The 20,691-nt window shown below is 37.6% G+C and overlaps 1 long non-coding RNA gene across 1 annotated transcript; it reads right to left on the bottom strand.

The window, feature by feature from the left end:
* Positions 1-1,702: 1,702 nt before the first annotated feature.
* On the bottom strand, positions 1,703-5,756 carry LOC134823342 (uncharacterized). Its single transcript, XR_010161280.1, has 3 exons — positions 5,656-5,756; positions 4,060-4,159; positions 1,703-2,186 (listed from the first exon to the last, which is right to left on the bottom strand). It is a non-coding gene; the product is annotated as an uncharacterized LOC134823342 (long non-coding RNA).
* Positions 5,757-20,691: the final 14,935 nt, after the last annotated feature.

Below are 20,691 nucleotides of genomic sequence, written 5' to 3'. Positions count from 1 at the left end.
ATTGATCCAATAAACTTCTTTCTTCGTTTTCTCAGAATCCACTTCTATCTTCCAACCTTTCCCATAGTTACTCCAATACAATGCAGCCTCTTTTGATTTTAGTTTTACAATCAGCGGTCTAGGTTGATGTTCCCTGCTTTCACCAGATTCAGTTAATTTACCTGCCCGAAAACAGGACACAATCACGTCTTCTTCCATGCCACAAATTTCATGTAAAAACTTGAGATCATTGCTTTGAGATCTGTTCTCTTTGATAGCCATTTCGGGAACGTGTCTAATGATCACATTACATTCTCTTTTGATCCGTTCGATCTTGTCAGCATCAATCTGTTGGACTGTTGCCTTAACTAATTGAGTTGGTGGCTTGTCACTAATAGTTGCCTGGAGGTCAACCTTCGCTGCATCAACGTAGCTCTTCACTTTTGAAGATGATTCATTGACTATATCTTTTTTGACAGCAGCCATTGCTGTTGGTAACTCGTTCTGCAGACTGTTTTTAACAGCATTGGTAATCGTTTCATTAATGGTTTCACTCAACTTGATCAGCATTGTTGTCGCATTGACAATGCAGTGTGGACACTTATATTGTTTGATCAAAAGCACCTGAGTCTCGTCAAGTCCTGTCAGTCCAACACAATCAAGATGACACCATTTGATGCAGCAATCACATCTGATCCATAGAGAATCTTCAATGTGTTCCTTGCAGAAACAATCTTCTTCAGGTTTAGTACTTTCTTCTTCAGCTTGTTCATTCGTCTCTACATGTTCTCTACTGGCTGGGGCACTAATAGTGTGCCCCGTTTGCCCGTCATCGTTTTCCATCCCTCAATAAATGTAATAGATTTGTAGTGTTGTAATTAGTTTAAAACTAATATCTTAATATCAAAAGGATAGTGTCTAGAAACATTCATAGTCCATGGTGGCAGGCCCGGTGCGAAATTTGAAGGAATATGAGAATAATATTCCTACTGGTTTCAGGCAGAAATTCCATGTTGAAAAGAAGCAGATTCATCCCCTAATAATGAAATAGTAAGTCAGTAAACGGAAGTTTTATACCTCGCCAAATGATGCGCGTGTTATTCCAATGAAATGCTGGTTATACCTTTGAAATTTGCTTTTTCGTGCACTCAGGCCTCTGATTGGAGGAATCTGAGGGAATAATGGGAATAACGGTTCTGATTGGTCGATTCAGACCAGCCAAGGAATAATTTGCGCGCGTTATGCGCAATGTAAATGCTGGCATTGAAATTTTATTACAAAATAAGCTTGGCGTGTTACTGTCCGTAATATGATCCAGCGTGCTAAGCTAACATGACTCTAGTAAATTGTGCGTGATTTTCAATTAAATGATAAGCTATTTTGATAACAGATACTTCATAGATCAAATTGGTGATTTAACTGTCAATATTCTGCTTTAGTTTATTGCTGCTATCTCAAACGATCTATATTTTGTAGCCGAAACCCCATAATAGATTTATGATATCATCAACCAGATAAAAATCATGTTGTTATATGTTAATTGTTATGCATTATAAATCATATTGTTTAATTTTGTGGAACTATCAAAATTCACACCTCTGAAGCCAAGAATTATGAACAAATTGGCTTTAGTTCATTTGAGCTGAAATAGAGATTATGGAACAGACATTAACAGTAAACTGCGGTTTGACTGTGCTGTTTTAGGGACTAACTAAATAATACAAGCATTTCTTCTTATAAAAATAATTAAAGTTTGATATTTACATTATCACTTTCGTAATCAACAAAGATAGGTAATGCGGATACACTTTTTTCGTATTAAAAATAGGATTTAGACTCGGCAAATTTTATATCTAGAATGATTTCATTTTCAAATTAAAGCACTATCCATTATCAAACGCTAAACTAGCCGTGATTTTCATGTCGGAAAGAAATTACAAATATGTTTATAGCTTGGACGTTGCATTATGATTAACAACTGCAAAATAAATGTTAATAATAACTTGCACATAATATCCCGATATCTTAATTGCTTGTCTTTTCTAAAAACCAGGGGTGGCAAAAATTAACGTTGGCCGGGAGAGTTTTAATTTCTACTCCTCCTCCATCAGCATGACTGTTTCGTTGTGTGAATGAACGGTAGAGACAACCAAATCCAAGAGGGTGAAGGGCAAAAGGAACTGTCCCAGGTTTTCGTGCCAGGAACTCTGAAATGACAATCTTTAGTATTGACTAAAAACACGTATAGTAGTTTCTCGTTGCAAACTGCAGTAATTTAAATATTTTTTTTTTATTAAATACTTTTCAAATTTTACAGAGTACAGCAATAGATGAATATAAAATAGAATCGTTCAAAATATCGCCCCCATCTGTAAAATATGATGGGCACCCAAACACGGTAAACACATAGTGAACTATGTCCGCAGTAACTTGGACCCATTACATCGAATTAATCTAAATTAAAAATTTATGAAAAACTATTTAATAACAAACAAATCCATGGTGAATAACTGTGGATATAGAGTCAAAATTTGTATTTCAATACGTCAAATTCCAGATACATTAGATACAGGTCTGAAATGGTCATTAATGTGTGAGAAGGTGTGCGGGTGAAGTGTGATATGATGTTGAAAGTATAGGAAGGTAGATACAAAAATTAATAAAACAAAAATAATAATAATATGGGGAGCAAAGAGACTAGGCTAGACTGTTGTTTCACTATCCAATAAACATTTCCATAGATGCTTAGTGACCTCAGCTTTGAAAAGACTAGTAGACACAATCTGTCTTACCTGTAAAGGGAGTCCATTCCACAGTATATGGGTTCTGTAGAAAAATGATTTTGCCAGTGGGCTATTTGAGGTACATGTGGTGTGTGAATTCTGACTTAACTTAGGTAAAATTGATGACACAATAGACAGACTGTCGAGGTGGCAACGTCTTAGTCGAGAAGTGCCCTGATATAAAGAGAGATAGTGAGGCAGCGATACAGGAATTAAATTGTTAAGAACTTTGTGGAAAAAAATAAGATCATTCAAGTCAAACTTTTGAGCCAAAGGGAGAATGTCGACAAGCTTGCACTTTTTGACATATTGCTCAGGTGGATAACTGCGGCCCTCTTCAGACAGAATCCATTTAATAGCTCTCTTTTGGAGACTTTCTAATTTATCACTAAGTGATTTATTACAAGGGCGCCAGATTATGGAACAATTTTCGAATTGGCTACGAACCAGGGAGAGATAAAGCGCCCGGCGACGTTTCTGATCAATGACAATATGGCCATCTCTTCTGACCATACCAAGTTGTTGGCAGGCCTTAGTATAAATTCTGTCGCACTGACTATTCCAACTTAGCTTAGGAGTAAGTTGGAATAGTTTTTTTTATTATTATTTATTTTTATTTCAATTTCAGAATTTAATAATTTCTAATTTGTTAGAACATGTTTATGAAGAAAAGGGAGAGGGGCCGGGAGTACGAAAAATTTGAACGTGTTTTTGAAGGAGAGGGAGAGGGAGAGGGAGAGGGAGAGGGAGAGGGAGAGGGAGAGGGAGAGGGAGAGGGAGAGGGAGAGGGAGAGGGAGATGGAGAGGGAGAGGGAGAGGGAGAGGGAGAGGGAGAGGGAGAGGGAGAGGGAGAGGGAGAGGGAGAGGGAGAGGGAGAGGGAGAGGGAGAGGGAGAGGGAGAGGGAGAGGGAGAGGGAGAGGGAGAGAGGGAGAGGGAGAGGGAGAGGGAGAGGGAGAGGGAGAGGGAGAGGGAGAGGGAGAGGGAGAGGGAGAGGGAGAGGGGTAAGTATTTATATAATGTTTTGTTATTAGGTATTTATTTGGAATTGGTTTAATTTGGTTGTAAAGTTATTCTATTATGTAATGAAGTATTTTGTTTTACAGGTTTTGTACATACGACAAATACGGGTTTTATTGGTCAACTAACGGTCATCTAACAAGGGAGAGAGAGAGGGACAGGGACAGGGACAGAGAGGGAAAAGGAGAAGGATAGGGAGAGGGAGAGGGATATGATGCTGACGCTGTGAATAACTGAGACATTTATACATTTATACAACTGGAACTATAATTAACTAACCTCATTACTAGAACTACAAGAACGTGTGGTACAACAACTCAACAAGGAATGCTTTTCGTTTCCAAACTGTAGGTTCCTCCATGTTCTGTAGTTTTCGGGTCTGGAAGGTAAGTGAATCTGATTTAAACTTGATATCATTTCATAGTGAATAATAACTGCTGTTGTGCAATGTACAAACTGTTTAGTTAAAATATGAACAACGGCTTGTACTCAGAAAATTCAGCCAGAATAATTTCCATTGTCATCCTGCCAATAGTTTAAGAAAGAATCAGTTCATAAGATTTGCTGTAGGCAGGGACAAAAGGAAATCGCGGCATGTACGGAATCGCGATTTCCCCATTATTTGCGACAAATTTTATGTATAGTTTAATGTATAGTCTGTTAAAATTTGCAGTATCGCGATTTTTGGCCAAAATAATCGCGAAATCCTTTTGTCCCTGGCTGTAGGCAGTACACAGTCACATTAGATCGTATTTGATAGATATTTCTTATGTTACTTATCAGGGCAAATTTATATACGTCATTGGAATACTAATGGGTACCAATGCAGCACCACAAATAGCTATTGTTTATTTACATGTATACGAGTATAAATATATTAAACATAATTTAATAGAACAAGGCCAAGGGGATACAGAAAATCTCAAAAGATTAAAAGACACATTTCGTAACTACCAAGATGATTCGAAAGTTTTTAATGATTTTAGTTTATTACAGAATGTATCAGAAAATATTTTTGCGAAGGAAGTGATAGTTAATAATACTAATATTTCGGCTCGAAAATGTTGCTATCTAGACTTAAACATTAGTTTTATCAAGGGAAGTTTAGAGTGTCATCTCTACTATAATTCAAAGAATTATTTCTGTACGACCGCCCACGTGCAAATTAGACGAGGAATAAGAAGTTGCATAGTAACCATGGTAACGAGGGTTGTTACGTGCACGTGCAATGATTGTTTTAACTTCATTTTGATCGGTTTTGTTGATATTACGCTGTGTTTAGCACAAGCAACATTTTAATGGGCTGTATCTTCGGTTTTGTAGGATATTTTTTGATGAGATTAAACTTACTAACAAAAAATACTATCAATATTAGCTTCCTCCCTGTGACCACGGGTTTTCTAGTTTTATGATAAAAGAAAAGATTACAACTTTAAAATTACATCATTTCCTTTTTAGATGGAAACTTTCCAAACAATTTGTCTGGAATATTTATTTTCCAATTAGTATGATAAGCTAGAGGTAATTCGATACTCAAGGGTTTCAAAAATCGTACCGAACTTTTAGGTAAATTGGTTGCACAAGGATTTAAGTTAGCTGCATTGCGCAACAAGTTTGTCAAGTTTTATAAATCACGATTAAACATTTTGCACCATTTTTGCACTTAGGGGTCGTTCACATATTACGTAATCAGCCGAGGGGGACGGGAGGGGGTTTTCCAAATGATTACGCTACTGTCATTTTGACACATGCACAATAGCTATGTGTAAAACTGATTACAGAAGGGGGGAGGGGGTAAAAATTGTCCAAAAAGCGATAACGTAATGTGTGAATGGTACAATAAATATTTGAAGTAGATTAACTCGTGAAACTTACAGGATTGAGAGGGAAGTCCGAACGTTACCATTACAGTAGGGTCACCAATAGGTACTGACCAGTGGCGATACTGTCTCCAGTTCTCCTTCGTCTGCAGTGCTGATGCCTGATGGCGATTGACGGACTCCTGTGTAAACTGAATGATTGGACAATTGTTCAAAATTTAAGCCGTACATAATGTCAAAAGCTAGCTAGATTAACTAGCAAATGGTCTGTTGATTATAAAGATACGACAAAATAACTGAAGGAAATAAAGTTGAAAAGTTAATTCATTTCATGGAACCTGAACTATTAATTAATTAATCAATAATCATCGATTCAGAATTTTTGTAACAACTTTCATAAATCTTAAAAATAACCCACCAATTCAGGATGTGTTAAGGAGCAAACTCATCTTCTCATCACACAACTCTGATAACAAGATCCAAGATATAGCTGTGCATGTACAACCATCACAGAATCTTCAGCAGGCATCAGTTTTAACAAAACTATTTGATGATAATTGTGTTTTAGCGGTAGAGCTTTTTAATACAGAGCATAACATAACCTGCTAACTGCTTGTATTAAGTAGTAAACTATAATATTAAACGAATAGAAAATTGTACCAATTATCCCAAAAACTAACGAGAGTGTAATTAGTTATTGTTCTTAATAATATAACTACCTAACCTTTAATCTTTATCGATTGATTGTAATGTCAGTAGAAATTGCTGTTTAAAATCCTTAATATGGAATTAATTAGTCTGGTTATTTTCGATAATTTGGTAAAATCTTGAAAATAGAGATTATCGTGTTGTTTAAAAAAGTAATATATATCTGAATTTGTAACTGTATATAATTACAGTTACAAATTTAGACAATGCAAAGTATCAGTTGTTTCAAGATGACTATTTCAGTCTCAATCATGATTGTCTTTTTATAATCAAGATAAAGAAAAAATAATTTATTAACGTTGATTAGATGATAACTGAGTAGAGATGATATTCCTTTGATTGAATTGAATTGTGCGTTAAAACTTTGTTTATAAACAAAAAAAAGCTGAAAAAGGACTATTATTGTTTTGTCATAGAAAATCTAAAACGCAAGGACAATAAGTTCTGTATGTCAAGTTTAAATAAACTCTGTTCTTATCATCATCAGGATAATAGTCAGTCGTTTCTCGTTATGAAAAATAAAATTGTGCAGCTGCTATATTTACCCATTTCATTACATGAAAAATTTAATTAAAGGGGTTGATCACATATTAATACATTACGTTTTCACTTTTTGGAGCATAAATTCATAAATGATAACGTATTTTGTAATATGTGAACGACCCATAAATCAATTAATAATGGACAAATAAATAATTACATGTGCATGGTACCATAAACATTTATTGTTGTATCATATTTGTGGAGCCCTACCCCGGGCAGCTTTAGCTTTTAAACTTGCAATAGCGCGCGTGACCGTAATTGGCAATCGAAATTGTCTTTTTTCGTAAAACAAGCTTGTCACGTACCACTTTTTGATTATTATATACGCATATGCACGTTGATAAATAAAGTACGTAACGCATGACTTAAGCTGCGCGTCTTAACATATTTATAAACTAGAACTGATGCAATGTAAATTACTAAATTGATGGCATAACATGTAACAATATAAATTTAATCACGATCAGAAAGTTGTATGGATGAATGATGATAATTAATTACTCTACACTCGACTGTCACGGACTTTTTAAACACGTTCTCTAGCTGGCCCTGAATGACTATTCGAAATTTTAGCCCTCTAATCTGATCCCAACCCTAACCCAATCTTTAAAAAGCATACACTGAAACCCTAACCACTAACCCTAACGAGAAATTAGACCAACTTCATTATACGGTCATATCATGTGATCGAGACAGTTTTTCCCCTATATCTTGCCATGTGAGCATTTTAACCCATGTCATGAAGCCTTCATGATGAAGGGTAATTCGGAATCAGCCTTCGAAAATGCATCGATTCAAATTGGTTTTAACTGCCGGGGGCCCTTTTAGAAAATTCTCGAAAATCGACTGAGTGATTGAGCACGGTTGAATTTGTATTACATAGAATTCAATTTTGTATTTATCGTCATTGGTCATAAGTGAAGTTTAAGCCGTGCACCTTTAGCCTTGAAAAGTAGGGAGACAGTGAGTACGTATGTTTCCACAAAAGGCCTTTAATACGTTGTACCTCAGATATTGCGAATTTCTGAAAACAATACTTACTTTTGAAGAATAGAAAACATCTGATAAGAAAAACGTTTCAGTCTGAAAAGGGTCAAAAATTCACTATATTACTATATACTATTAATTGTTATTTACTGGTTTACTACTGGGTTTTTAGGCTAAAAAATTATTCCTACTGGCTTTGAAATAATTTCGCACTGGGGTGGCAGGTATCAACCCAGGTCAATATCTTTTTCGAATGGTCGTACTCAGACTTTCCAAATGTCTTACTTACCAATTATCGAATTAACCGTAAATTTAATTAACCGTGACTTTATTTAATTAACATTTTACTGACCGCCGTTGACCAAGATCAGCTGGTGTGGAAGAGCAGAGATTTTAATTTAAACAATACATGTCAACAAGGGAATAAAAACTCTAATGTACTTTTTATTAATGGAAATTTCGTCAAAATTAATTAATGAAACGTATCATGAATTAATCTCGTGATAATTCTAAAACAATAACATGGCAAACGGTCATGAACAAACCTTTATTCTGATTAGAACTTTCTACATGCTAACGTATTTGACTCTTAAAAAGCAATAGAATGAAAGGGTGAAGTGCCTTATACGAACATTATGTTTATCGATCACATGCTTTATAGTTGTTAGTAAGCCGCTTACGAAAATTCAATGCACACAGTTCTACTTGAGTCGCTTGCTGCCTCTCTTTGCAGACGTTTTACTGTAAGTGATGATGCAGTGAGTCTAGCTAAATGGGTTTGTTCATGAGCGAACCTGTGACCGCCTTCCGCTCTGTATTTCTCCAAGATTTTCTTAAAGAACGGTTCAGCAACAATCAGTGGCGGCCCATTAAGCTTTAAAAACATCTCTTTCTGCAGTCTTGTATCATCGAATTTTGGATCGCCGTTGGAGAAGCGACCATGATATGTCTCCATTATGGATCCAAATGTTTCCATCAGTGCCTCTGATGTAGGGATAGTCATAACTTTGACTAAGAGGAAGAGGGCACCCTTTAGACACTTGTCCCAGTAACTGCGAGATGTGAATAAACATTTGACAACACGGTCAAAGGTTACAACGAGATTTCGACGGGTTACTTCTTGCTTTGCTAAGTTCAATTGCACTTTCAAATCATGCAGGGCAACTTGAGTTATGTGGTGCCTTAAACTCGAAGGAATGAGCTGCTTAAGTATTTCCAAATTCAGACCTTTGTTTGGATTATAATTTGGTAATAAAGACGGGACTGTCAGCCAAATATTAGAGGTGCATTGTGTAGAATGTTCGGCTTGGCGAGCTTCAGGGTAAAAGTTCTCACAGTCAGCACACATTTCATGACCTCGTGTTATAAATGATTTTTTCTGTTCTTCAATGTCGTCCGTCAAGAAGTTTAACAATGCGGCACAATTTGGTAGAAGCCGTTTTGTATCATCTTTCCAGTACCCATTCGCAAACCAGTAACCAAGAGTATATCTCTTTAGGAGATCAATAAATCGGTTACAACATTGAACTGCTGCTCTCACTGTATCTGGGAATGTAGTAGGAGTAAATCTTCCTTGGCGGAGCAAATAACGAGGACCAAAGTACTGCGATGGTCCAGATTGAACTGTCCGACAAAAATGACTGAAAATGAATCTTTGGTCCACAGGCATTGTAGTTGTATCATAGGAAAGATGAATATTGGACAAAAACTCCTTCAGCATCACCGTGAGGTTATAATACTGATGAACAAAGAGGAACTTATCCTGAAATTTTAGGCTGAATGCAGATAAAGGCTTCATAACATCTATAAGGAATGACAGGATTAGGCCGAATCTTGGACAGTTTATTTGAGTTAAATAGGCTTTACATGTAGATGCTAATTTATGAGTTGAATTTGAAACATTTGTTAGGGCATCAACTATCACAGGCTTCATTTTCTGAAAAGTTTCTAGCTGGTCTAAACCATGTTTTAGGAACTTTAAATCTTTTAAAGTTTTGGGTTTCAGGAACGGAGTCCCCATGGAGCGAGATGAGGCGAGATATGTCTCAAATATGTTATTCTTCAGGATATTATTGACTTTCTTGACGATATAACGTACATTTTCTACAGCCCAAGAGTTTCTTAATGCATGCTTGAAGATGAGGTCCACGATATGTGCCCCGTCCCAAACTTCAGTTGCTTGAGGGTCGTCGCTATTTATACCGTAAGATGCTCTCAAATGATCGTGAAGTTTCAAGTTTAGGTATTGACCGTCATAAGCTGACCCAGAGTAGCCCTCTGTAAACTGGGTATTCAGGATTCCGTATTGAGTCAACTGTTCTTTTATTTTCGTTGAGAGATAGAACCCGTCAAACTGTTGACATGCTGGATGTCCAACGTAAACATAGTTAATGAAAGGGGTGGATAACGAACTATCGAAGCAAGGAAAACGAAAACCAGCTAGTTGCCTTGACCTACTCTGAGATTTATCTTTATCACAGGAAATACCAAAAGTTATAACTGTCCCAAATGGCGTAAGTGAGGATAAGTAAGCTTGAAACCTCCCGAGAAGTAAGTCATATCCACAATCTATAATCTTAGGTGGAAATGCAGGGGAATGATTTTGAAACCCAACATTGGTTTTTTCCTGGTAACGTGCTGCAACCGAAAGCGGGAAACTTGCGTATGATCTCTGGGATTTTACATTCTCATACACCATTCTAATCAAGTTAAGCCCGGCCCCTGTATCCGAAGTTATGAATGAGGGTATTAAATTCTGCCTTGTCAAGTAAGTTTTTGCATTTTCCTGATGTCTTGGTAACTGTATGTGACGTTTTAAGGCACTTTTCATGTCTTTCCAGCGTCGAGTAGTTGTGCGTCTATTGGTTCCATTTGTTGCAGTGTAGACTGAGGCTGGCACTCCAAATGAGGTGTTATCACAGCATAAGCATTCAATATCGCCCTGATTATTTATTCGAAAGAGTGGTTCTGCTGTGGTTATGTCACTAATACATGTAGCATTTTGCAGAAGATTTAGTTTTTGGTCTGTTCGAAGTATATCTGTATGACCACGTCTGTTAATTCTACTATTAGCATTCAATGTTGGTGGTATTGCCACTGTTGCTCGAAGACCTGGAGGAATGACGCCACGTGACAAACCCGAGAAGGCAACAGAGGGTCTGTGTACTGTTTGCTGTAAATTCTGGCCAATGGTGTGTTGAACGGATGATTGTTGAGTACTAGGACTGAGAAAATTCAACCAATAAACAGCATTGTTCCAAGCAGTTTGATTGTCCACAGCTGTAGATGATGTTACATTTCCTGAATTGTGGCGTGACGAAGAAGGCAGTAATGGTACTGCACGTGTGGCCGGTAATATTGGATTTGAGGTGACAACTGATGATCTCGGCTGAGAGCCTAGATTTGTGGAAACTCCTGTTACCGATCTGAGGCGAGGAACTGAAGCTGATGTTATAGTTGCTATAGGAAATCTGAAAGTTGCACCAATCTGGGTATTGGGGACACTTGGACCAGCTATCACTGCACCAATCTGGGTATTGGGGACACTTGGACCAGCTATCACTGCACCAATCTGGGTATTGGGGACACTTGGACCAGTTATCACTGCACCAATCTGGGTATTGGGGACACTTGGACCAGTTATCACTGCACCAATCTGGGTATTGGGGACACTTGGACCAGCTATCACTGCACCAATCTGGGTATTGGGGACACTTGGACCAGCTATCACTGCACCAATCTGGGTATTGGGGACACTTGGACCAGCTATCACTGCACCAATCTGGGTATTGGGGACACTTGGACCAGCTATCAATGGCTGAAGAGCTACTGGATGAATGGGAGCTGGAGGAAGTGTGACTAATGGTTGCACTGGTAAGGTAAACAAATGAGATCTTGTTGCAACGAAAGGAAACCCTCCTCTCGATGAAGGAGGGTGAGATGGTTGGGACGAGATTGGCGCGGCCAAACTGCGTAGTGGTAACGCGACGTCTGTTGTCCTGGTAAATTGTCCCGTACAGTTGTCCAGAGCACTTGCTGGTTTCTGAAGCAATTTTCGCGAATCAGTTTTACAACTGTTTAAATTAGTAACGTCGATCATGATGCAGCTATCCAAGCAGATAATAATTGGAGCACGAAAGTTCAATAGAATCCTACCCCTGACTATCTTAGCTCACGTGAAAAATCAAGATAGGTCCTGGTTTTTTGCACACTGACGTCATACTCATGTGAGCAGTGATCATAAAATAAATGGTCTCGAAAGAAAAAAATAATCGGCATAAAAGCATGATACTGCAGATGCAATAAAATTTAACCTGTGATCACGTCGACTTTCATGTTGTTTCTTGTTATTGTCCTTGAGAATTGATCCGCAATGTGAGCAGCGAACAGTTTTTCTCTGACGAGATACATAAGCCATAAACTTCTGTCGACTACGTAAGTATCATTTAATGAATGTAAAGTTAACCTCGAAACCAAGTAAATAATTGAATAGGTGCAAATACATTCTTCCAAGCTTGAGATTCTAGCTTATTTATTCATTCGACATTATAACGGTGGAAACCTACCTTATATTGCAAACTTGCTGAGAAAATGTGGCCACTAAACCGAAAGTTAGATCCGCAAATACAATTGGTAGTACAATGCAAGAAATCCTTGTATCTCAATGAATGGTAGGATGGCCCTTAATAACAGTCACTGATTAAAGTCTAAGTCTCATGAATCATGATGTCAACGTCAATAAGCAATGAGAGGATAACGAGCAGTTGGTAAAGCCGTTCACCGTTAAGATATCTACTATACTACCAACTTTACTGCTACTTCAGAATCATTGATAAAGTTATTAAACATAGACCAACTTCAATCTGAATTAACATGTTTATAATCATGTCATCTTTAATATGATAATATTCAAAATTAAGTGAACAATCAAACGGCAAACCGGAAAGTAATTTTTCCCTGCGGTAATGAAGTGATGACAACAGTCAACACATTTAGACTTTCACTTCCTCCGAATTTGAAATTATATGTACACTCTCTCCGCGTTCTCTCGATATCCCGGCTAGGTCTGCGGCGGTCTGTGCCTGTCTTCAACTAGTTATTCTATGTGATGTTATGATAGCCCCGCGTCCTCAAAAAAATTAGTGGCACTCAGCCGTACTCATGGAACTCAAAACGTATCAAACTCAAAGTATCGAATTTGCAATCAAGACCAAGACCAAAATTACCCTCAATATTAAAGTATCAAGGGAAACCGAAATAAACTTATGAAGACAGTACGGAGCCTTGCTCTGCCCGGGGACGGAAGGAATTCTCAAAATTCTAACATGAGTGTAGTGTGATGATTATAGTGTTATAGTGCCGGCAGGCCCGCCAATGTGTCCTAAATCGATTCTATTGTCATTATACGAAGAACGTTTATGATTCAATCTAGCATAAATTCGCTAAACTGGCTGCGCTAAAAATGTTTAAAATGACAAATTTTCAAACTTTTCACCGAATTTGGTCGTACTCATTGGTCTTGCTGAGTACAACGATATTGACCTAGGGGTATCAAGTTAAACGAAGTTACACTGACTGGCAATGTATACGATTGACTTCTCATTTATGTCTAACACATCTCATTTATAATGGATACATCATGTATTTATTTTGATAATTCTAAATTTGCGTGTTTTAGATACATTTTGTGTGTTTAGATGGAGGTGGTGTTAGTGAGTCTGGGAGTAGAACTATCTTACTATATATAAAGCGAGACGATATATGTATGTATATATACATATATGTATGTATATATCCGTGCCATTTTACTGACACCACGGCATCAACTTTAACGCAACTTTCCGCAAAAACCGTAAAAGATATACAACTGAAACTTTTTTAACTGGGTCAAATGCTTTAATGGCCTTCAAATCAGCATGAAAAAATAAAAAATTGGCCAAGGAATAATAATTTAGTGCCCAAAATTTGGACTCCGAAGTGGTGTCAAAAACGCGAATTAAATAGGTAATAATTATTTTAGTCTCTCGAGTCTTGACACCACTTTAGGGTTAGACGGGTCCCTGCTAATTACTTGTAATACGTATATCCCCAGAACTTGTACCACTTAACCATGCTTTTAGTATTTATACAATATGGACTACAACTTTTACCCAACAAAATGCCTCGTGATAATAATGTCGTATATTTTTAATTCTCTTTGCTGTATTGTATAATGTACTATTTGTAAAAGTTTCAAATCATGTCTAACACATCCTGAAGCATACCAACACTCAACACTATGTCCAATACATACGATACCAAGACCTGATGTATCTGACCTATCTGTAACCTCTTTACAGCAAACAAGAACATGGATACATCACCTTACCAGATTCTGATTTAGCAAAAATAATAATATATTAAAATTATTCAAACAATATACACATAATATAGCAATGACCCTATATAAAATCAACCCTTAAAGAATTCAAAAAATTCCCTTAACAATCAAAAATTACCCTTGGCCTTGTGGCTCCAAGTTAAGACTGTTTATATCAACAATTTTTTAGCAAAAATTCCTTCTGCCTTAGCTTTCCATTTGCTGATTCAAAATCGACAAATGTACCTTTAATATTGAATACTGCCGTAATTTATATCAATACGCTTCAACTTTTTCGGAAAATTTCTTTTTAAGTCTATGAGTCAGTTTAAGCAAATAAAAGGGAAGGTTACCTACAGTCGCGGCATGCGCGGCTCACTGTCGATGTTTGCTCTAACCAGAGCCCTCTCGCTTGCAGTAGCGCGCGATCGCGCGTCAAATCAAATCAAATCAAAATATAATGACACAAACATCATCACACATCATCAAAAATATATCTACAAAAGTTTTAAAATTACCTAAAAACTATTGGCCTAAACAACCAAGTTAAAATAAATCTAATTTACATTTACCTGAGGACCCCAGGCTATTATGTTCATTAACATAATAAAGATTTGGCGGAATGACAGGCTGAGCGCGGCCCAGTAAATTTACATACTTTCCAATACTATATAAGTTGATAAAGCGTTTTTTAGCAACATGAGAATTACACATAAGATATTTATTGTCAATTGTGCTTCTCTTAATAAATAACATAATTTAATTCCTCAATCTTTCCTAATACTTCGTCCGAAACATACCAAAAATGACTATCATTTACAGATCCGTTTAAATTAGTTTCTTTTTTGAAAGTCACGCAGTACGTGTATACACATGCAATGGCTATGAAAATGTCTTCACATAGCCATGTGCCTACGCGTACTGCGTGACGCGCTTGTTTCACAAGTGACAAGTAGGCGGTCGCGCGCTACTGCAAGCGAGAGGGCTCTGGTTAGAGCAATGAATGTCGATGGCGCATTACACGCGGTCATGGAAAATATTGGCCATTTCGCACATTTTAATTTTGTAACATGTAACGATTATCGTTGTATCACGTCGTGACCCCATGGTCGTTTCACTATAGTGAAACCCCTGTAGATTTTCTACGATACAGGGGAGCCGCGCACTCGTGCGCGGCGAGTCATACAACGTATGACAAGATTATCGCGCGTCAATCGCTTAACGGGTGATACTCGTAAAATATTTGTTCCTTCGACGAGTCCAACTCGGCGCCCGTCCTGGTACGGTAGGTTATAAACCTACAAGCAATATAAGCGCACGACCGCCGAAGGCAGCGCAGGAGGTCCGCTACATTATTTATGTTACTTGTTAAACAAGCGCGTCACGCAGTACGCTTAGACTCATGGCTATACTAGGTGAAATGTGCTACATCGTATTGTTATCGTACGATAATCTAAAACATCACAATAACCCTTGTAGCGCGATGTGTTACTGGACCGCGCCGCGCATCCAATAATGCTTCTCGCAACCGACCACCTTCGTTAAATTGGCGAAATAAGATGCACTACTGGGCCTTGCCGAGCTGCGAAGAATTGACATCGTCAATTAACAATAACTCCTTTACCTGAGGACCCCAGGCTATTATGTTCATTAACATAAATAAAGATTTGGCGGAATAAAGATTTGGCGGAATGACAGGCTGAGCGCGGCCCAGTAATGTAATAACTCCTTTTATTTAGTACAAGTAACGTAATAACATGTTATGAAACACGCTGCATGCCATATTACATATCATAAATCTCATAAAGTTAAACAATAAAATAGTTAAAATTGACACGCTTATTGGTTATGATATTGATCATAATCAATTATTTTGATTACCCACACAGAGAACAGTCGACTGTTGGAGGACTTCGCCGCTTCGACGCGCCGCGCTTGACATACGTTGCATGCCACTTTTCGCGCGCGAAGCGCGCGCCGCCGAAGGGATATTGGGATACGAAACATGTATCAACGCCGCGCAAACTAGCATTCTTGCTTCGATCATTGCTCTGCTTCGCAGAGCAACGATCTCGATGGATTGACATCGTCAATCAAAGTCGACTGATATGATGCACGCATTCCGATCTATTACATATCATCATCGAAACTACGAAAGTATATTCAATATTGTTTTCATAACTTTTGTTGCTGTGGTCGTATTTTATCCGGGAAAACACTAACAGTCCCATTGTAGTAGAGGCTCTTACGGGCAAAAATACGTGTTTTCTGCTACGAGTTTAGAGACCTAACCGCTAATTGGACACAATAGTATGATGTCTAAGGATCGATAATATGTTAAGAAGTATAAATTTGGCCTTATTAGTCACGTGCTATACCAATGCGCGTTTTAAACTTTGACAGTCTATTACTCTAAGGCAAATAGAGTAATTATATTCATATTTTGTCAGCAATAAGATCACATTATTTTCTATTTAGTGTGAAAATATGAGCTAGAACGGACATAATCTCGCTGAGTTATAGCCGTTTGAAATTTATGATGAACGCGCGGGTGCCAATTGATAACAACTAAATGCTTTTGCGCGTAGTGCGCGTCGAAAATTTGGCAAAAACGCTTGCGGAGTGAAAATATTCAAACTTCGATAAAGTATATGAAGTGGGTACTTCTCGGAAAGGAAAAATTTAGGCAAACACGATGTGACTATTTTTGGGTTGATTTTATACAACTGCAAAAAATTATTCAAACTTCAAGCAAAAAAGTCAAAATTTTTATCACTTTTTTGGATTTTTACCTCAGAACAAATAGAGGGATTTGTTTTATTTTTATACAATCTTGTGCGGCTGTCTTTTAGCTATCTTTATGCAAGTTTTGCCGACATGCCAACAAAATTAACTTGCTCAAAATATCAAAAAACATGGTTTTTTGGCCTATTTTTGGCCCAAAAATCGGTTTTTTGCGCTTTTACCCCAGAACAATCAGTCCAATCATCTTTGAACTACTTTCAATCGATTCTACGGTCAAAAATACGTCTAGTAAGGTGTATCTGGGGTCCCTAACGTATCGAGCAGACAATGCCCGTAAGAGCCTCTACTATTGCATTTCATGAGCATATAGAATTCATTCCTGCAAAGTGCAACATGATTATCAAGCATTGCAAAGTTTTTTGTATCACGTCGCTATCACGTGACTATCACGTGACTGAAACAGTCAAATCGACAACAAAGTCAACAGGCTGAATCAGGAAACTTGGTTAACTGACGGTCCCAGACACACCAAACTGACACTCGGCCACAAGCACGCCAAAATCATCAAAAACCTCAACACTATACTCAGCAACAACAGACAAGATTACAGAACTGCAGTTCACCTCATCACGGGTCACTGCGGCTTAAACAAACACCTTCACACCATTTGCAAATCAAACACCAGTGCTTGTTTCCTCTCGACGGAGAGGAAACTTTCTTACACTTCCTTAGACAGTGTCCGGCTATTGCCCAAACTAGAGGTCAATATTTCCAGGACTACTACCTCTCTGTCAATGACATATTCGACAACCAACACATCACCACAATTGTCAATTTCGCAAACCGCACCAAACGCTTAATTGTGCCGGAAGAGCTGGATCAGACCGGGGTGACTTAAAGTATTATCTCATATGCTGTCTCGTCCCGTTTTACTTTTCCAAACCCAGCTGGCATTTAAGCGTATAATTTTGACTCATATCACTTCTTACACCATCCTCCACCATTCACTCTGATTTCACCGGCAACCTTCCCCAGGGTTGCCCCACCCGAGAGGTAGGCAGAGCATCTCAATGCTATCCTCTCGTGGGCTATCTTTGCCCAGCCTCTCTTTAAAAAATTTTTAAAAATCGGTCATCTTTATATCCAATACGATATAGTACAAAATAGCGCGCTTTTCTTATAATCCATGGCGAGTGAATTAGTGTGTAGTGAAACCGGCGTAGTGTACTGATGTGTACATGAGTATAGTTTACTTTTGCTTACAATTTCTTGGATTACAGATACAAATTAAGTTCTACGGCAATTTAATTGAATTTCAAGGAATCATTATCAAGTATTTCCCGTATTTAATGCATAATTTATCAATATTTATTATGAAGTGAGCTTTGCTCTATCCAGAGCCCTCTCGCTTGCAGTAGCGCGCGACCGCCGAAGTACGCGTATACACATGGCTATGTGAAAAGTGAGCTGATTAGAGCTTATACTTAAAGTTATAGTGAATGGAAATCTAGCGACCGCCAAAACGAAACAGCGGGCGCAATTCTAGTTACAGTATGACTATGTGATCGATGTAATTAATCGAAACTTATTACAATTCTTAAGCCGTGAATGAATGGGAAATGTACATCGGAATTATGTCGAACATAAATAGTCTCGATCGTAAGGTAGCTACTCCTTCATGAATTAATCTAGTCTACAGATGTTTGAAACCGTTCCGATGTAGCGTGAACACCCTGTACATTGTGAAGTTTTGTACGTATAACTAACATTATAAACTATCATATCCAGGTACTTAGATCAAGATTCAAGATGCGAATAGATAAAATGGGGTACAATGGAGACTTGAAGTCGTCTATTCTCGATCAGCGTGCCTTATGGAATCTCTAAGACAAAGCCGAACCGCATGGAGAACAGCACTAGACACAAGAGAACGGTACATTTCAATAATTGTCTTTATTTGCTACAAGTTTTATTTCGCACGCGAAAAGGGGTTGCTAGTAGTAGTTGCAGCGTATGTCCAGTCTTTATGTTTAGTTTGTAATTATTAAGTTGCTGGGGTGGAATCGAAATCCCAAAACACAGGCTGAATAAAATTTGTGCAATTGCAAAACGATGTATGAGACTGCTATTTGGTAACATCCCCGATTTTGATCATAATTCATAAAGAATACTACTTTAACTTAACAATAACATGTGCACGTTGTTCGTTCGAGAACTTATAATAAACATATTATGGCTAGCATTAGCAAGAAATACTGTCTTGAACACACTAAACCGCTGTTCACTGAGCTGAAAATTATGAATCCGGAGAATCTGCACATGTATCATACATTTATGGAACTATTCAAAATCCTTAAATTTGATGTCCCTCAGTCCATTAAAGATAGCTTTTCAAGTTCTGCCCTAAAAATGAAAAACTTCGTTTGATCCCATTACTGAGATTAGATATCTCCCAACAGAACTTTCTGTACACCTCTACCAAAATTTGGAATGATCTCATCCCTAATAGCAATGTATAGTATAAGTATAACTATTACTATCAGTAAGGCTCTTTAAACATGCTATTGTCAAAGCCTACTTTGAGAATGACTCAAATCCGTTTGTCACCAAAAAGTACCTTTAACTTACCCAAAAACATAGTTTTCGGGTATTCTACTTGTAGCTGCTGGCCTCTTGAGCGCATAATTTAATATAGCAGGTTATTCCTTCATGAATTAATCTAGTCTACAGATGTTTGTAAACCCCCCTCCCCCCCTCCGTTATCAGTTTTACAAATAGCTATTCTGGTTTTCAGGTTTTTTTAAATATGCGTAATTTGTCGCATATAACTGAAAAATCGAGATTTTTCGCGGCAAACGTCAAAAATCGCGGTATGTCCCGGAGAATTGGAAAAATCGCGATTCCGCAATCCGCACGTGCCGCAATTTCCTTTTGCCCTTGACTCACAATGACAATATTTTTACCGGTGATCGCAATCGTACCTTGGCTAAGCCCTATATTTTTCGGCTACGATCACTTGTACTCTGAGATTTTATTTTTAGTCCAACCGGGACTTTATTTTGTAATTTTATTTGTTGTAGTTTATATACAATTGTTTTACTGGCATTTACTAATTGCACGACTAATTTGTTTTTTGTTATTGTTATGATCCTCCTTTTAGCTGATTATGATTGTAGTTAAGTCGTTAAGATGATGTTCTGTTCAATATCGTATATTAGCATAATTATTCGCTTTAATTTGTATCTCATTCATCTTTACTAGCCGCATCGAATATCTACAAATCCTTCCGGGTACTAGTAGTACAACAGTAGCGAAGTTTCCGAGGAGTTAGTGCCACTCTTTTATTAGACATTTCAAAATTTGTTCGGTTGCTCGGTCTCTACTGCGATATTCTCTTTTTGATCCTTGAACCATGCAATCGACCCTACGATTCCAGCACATACTACTTATCGTAGTATTCACTACTACTTTGATTGTGGTGCTTTTATCTTCTTTCCTTGAAAATAAAGACCAAACCTTAAAACCAGCATCTACCATCAAAAGATATTCTCAAAAAAGTGAAAGTTCTCACTTTGGTAGGGAGGCTAAAAAAACTGACTATTCTTCTGGACAGATAAAATATCGCATTCAGTTCACATACGAAGGAAAATGTGTAGGTATATCAGAAAATAACACCCTAGTTGTATCTTACTGCAATCCTAATGTTAAACAAGCTTATGTCTATGATTCTACCGGCATATTCACGTTTGA

This window comes from Bolinopsis microptera, chromosome 1, assembly GCF_026151205.1.
Source record: "Bolinopsis microptera isolate Bmic1 chromosome 1, MBARI_Bmic_1.0, whole genome shotgun sequence".
Taxonomy (NCBI): Eukaryota; Metazoa; Ctenophora; class Tentaculata; order Lobata; family Bolinopsidae; genus Bolinopsis; species Bolinopsis microptera.
This window is presented reverse-complemented; position numbering and strand designations above follow the sequence as displayed.